Here is a 2,354-nt window from a genome sequence, read left to right as displayed (position 1 = left end):
TCTGCCGCCGTCTCTCCTCTCTTGGGTTTCAATATTTATCTTGAGGGATGAATTATGTCCAGGCATAAATGATGTTTGACACATCTCGATGCTGGGGGGAAAAATGAAATGTTTCACTGCTCAGAAAAACATTGCCCAGAACACATCACGCGTCCTGAAAGAACTGAGCACGCTGTTTAGTTTTAACAAAATTAAACGGACGGCCTGTCTGAAGCGTCGGAAGGGCGGAGGATAATGATCGGTGAGCGAATGAATGAATGAATGAATGAATGAAAAAAAAAATGATGGCCGATAGGATCGCGGCCTGGGAGCCCCCGGAAAGGAGGGGGGAGGGAGGGCTAAGCGGGGTCCAGCAGGAAAGCTCTAAACGGGAGGGTCCGTTAGAAAACCCTGGAGGCGATGCCTTGGTGTTTTGCAGGGTTGACTCACCTAGAGGTGTGTGTCGTCCAGGTGGGTGTGCGGCCAGCACCTGCTGCCGGCCGCTGGCATGAGCCACGTGCTCGGGCCCGAGAGGGGCTGCGCGTACCTTCTTGGACACTGTATCGGCAGCCTGTCCCGCCGGCCCTCGGACCTCCACGTCCTCTTCACCCCCCACCGCACCCCCCGTGCACTTAACACTCCTCCTCACCCGACTTTCTACCACGATCCCAAAATGCCAAGTGTTTTCACGCCTCCAGCTTCGGCCTGTGCTAACTTTCTCCGCCTGGAGGCCCCTTTCTCATCTCTGCCTCATCTCACAGGCTCCTATTTACCCTTCAAAGACTCCGGCCCCCTCTTCCAGGAGACTTTCCAGTGCCTCTGCCCTGGCATTCGGCCTCCAGAGCCTGCACGCCCACCCACTCCGCGGCAGGGGACGGGGAAGCATCTGAGCATCCAACCGACCGGCCAGAACCCAGTCTGCACCCCAAGGAAGGGGTGTCACAAGGAGCGAAGGCAGTGCTGGGTTCTGGGGAAGGTGGGTAGAGGTGGAATCGGTGGTGTTGCGGGGGGAGGTTACCTTAAAAGGGAAATGGACTCTGAGGCTGGGCAGGACTCCAGGGCCGTGGTGGCAAGGTTGTCCCCACAGAGCTCGGACCCGGGACGTCTGTTGGGTGCCAGTGCTGGATGGTCGAAGGGCTAGGAATGCTGGCCCAGAAGGACTCCTGATTTGAAATAATGTGATAAGGAAACTCCAGGATCCCGTCAGCCTACAGCCTACCTTGGTCCGTGAGTTCTGAACAGGTTGGTGGTTGCCCCGTAGCCCCCAAACGGGAAAATCCATACACTCCAGCCTCCCCACACACTTCCACTGTCATGGCCTCAGTCTCCCTGCCCCTGCTCTGTTGAACAATCGTCCGTCTCCGCCTGGCCTGCCCTGCCCAGCTCTCAAGGCAGCCCCTCCTCTGAGAAGCCTTCCTGGATTCCTCATCTTGGTAGAACTATTTCCCGAGTCACATGTTATCAGTCCTACTCTGCGTTCCTGGAGCCGTGCCTTGAGCCACTGGGGGCTGGGTCTCAGGATCATCTCTGTATCGCCCAGGGCAGCCCCAGTCTGTTGAATGAATGAGAAAGCAAAACGGAGGAACAGATCCCAAAGCGTCATCCACAAGTTTTGGAAGTTAGGTTGCTTGATTTTTGTTTTTAATGAGGACTTGGGACTGTTGAATACTTATTTGGCAATGAGTACCTTTATTAAGTAACTGATAAGCATAGTAATCAAGGGTATCTTATTTGGTTTCTGAATATCTACTATGCAACGGATTTTGTGGATGGAGGTTGGTGGCTCCTGCCATGGAGGTGGTACCAGTCCAGGTGGGGAAATGGTGCATAGAGGCAAACAGAACAATGTAGTGAGAAGAAACTCACACCTGGACCGAAGAGAAAGAGGTGGTTGGAGGTGGGGGATGGAGACGGAGGGGTGATGGAAATGGGTGTAGGGAGATGGGGGTGATGGAGATGGGTTGATGGAAATGGGTGTAGGGAGATGGGGGTGATGGAGATGGGGTGATGGAGATGGGGGGCGATGGAGTTGGGGGTAGGGAGTTGTGGTGGATAGAAATGGGGGCATCCTGGCTCTTAGAGGAAGGAGAAGGTGGGGAGTCTCTTTGTCATCATCCCTGGTGCCCAGGATGGGGGCAGTCTGAGCTCCTGCAGTGCAAGGACCATCACAAACCATCTTTCCTACCTGAGTGTCTAGTGCAGAGCTTGAAACCAGAGGTTCCCCGTACATATTTACTCAGTGAATAATGTTGAGTGTGCAGATTGCATCCTGAGTTGACACTCCAGCTTGGACTTCAAGCCCGGCCCGGCTGTCCCAGTGCCTACCCAGCCTTTTCCAATGGGCACGGGAGACTCATTGCTTCCTCTGCTTTACT

At 54.6% G+C, this 2,354-nt stretch overlaps 1 long non-coding RNA gene across 2 annotated transcripts in view; it reads left to right on the top strand.

Annotated features, from left to right (window-relative positions):
- The window catches only part of LOC121032250 (uncharacterized), a 7,369-nt gene extending 5,478 nt beyond the window's left edge, over nucleotides 1-1,891 (top strand). For both annotated transcript variants that reach the window (XR_005791164.1, XR_005791163.1), the window contains 2 exons: nucleotides 741-955; nucleotides 1,067-1,891. This is a non-coding gene — a long non-coding RNA (uncharacterized LOC121032250). The remainder of the gene's footprint in view (nucleotides 1-740; nucleotides 956-1,066) is intronic.
- Nucleotides 1,892-2,354: the final 463 nt, after the last annotated feature.

This window comes from Herpailurus yagouaroundi, unplaced genomic scaffold (assembly GCF_014898765.1).
Source record: "Herpailurus yagouaroundi ecotype Mexico unplaced genomic scaffold, PumYag 141, whole genome shotgun sequence".
Taxonomy (NCBI): domain Eukaryota; kingdom Metazoa; phylum Chordata; class Mammalia; order Carnivora; family Felidae; genus Herpailurus; species Herpailurus yagouaroundi.
Note: the sequence above shows the minus strand (reverse complement) of the source record. Positions and strands in the feature narration are given on the sequence as shown.